This window comes from Priapulus caudatus, unplaced genomic scaffold (genome assembly GCF_000485595.1).
Source record: "Priapulus caudatus unplaced genomic scaffold, Priapulus_caudatus-5.0.1 Scaffold3301, whole genome shotgun sequence".
Taxonomy (NCBI): Eukaryota; Metazoa; Priapulida; class Priapulimorpha; order Priapulimorphida; family Priapulidae; genus Priapulus; species Priapulus caudatus.
In genome coordinates this window covers 17,274-17,858 of record NW_014580362.1, presented here as the reverse complement: position 1 = coordinate 17,858, position 585 = coordinate 17,274, and positions in this window count along the sequence as shown.

Genomic DNA, 585 nt, shown 5'->3' with positions numbered 1-585 from the left:
ACGCGCCATATATGATTTGCGCGCCAGTAGTCGAAAGCTAGACTGACTCCAAACGTCTGCGGTCCGCCGTCAGTGTGATTCTCAACGACGCCCGGTGTCAGTCTTGAGTAAATCTGTAGATTAATAACGGTCTGATGGTCGGATATAATAACAAGCATTTGCCCGGCGGGGACAACGCGGCAAGGTGTGCGCGGTAGCATCGATCCAGTGATGATGACCTTAACGCAAACGCTGAAGGTCATAGACGGTTAAACATCATGTTACAGCAAGCAGAGCCATAATGATTGTCCCATAGAAATCGATAGACAACTATCTATTGTTGTCTATCTATTTCTATGGATTGTCCTATCCATATCATATCATCCATGGAAAGTTTGCTGCCACATATCGAGCGTATATAACTGCCAGCGTGTGGTGTTCTTACGGGCGCTGTAGATCGCTGTACGTGTTTCCTGCTATTCGACCGCATTCCCTCGCACGTGTGCGCGCGCGTACGCGCGTCTGTGTGCGTGTGTGTGTGCGTGTGTGTGTGCGTGTGTATGAGTGTGTGCGTGTGCGTGTGCGTGTGTGTGCGCGTGCGTGCGT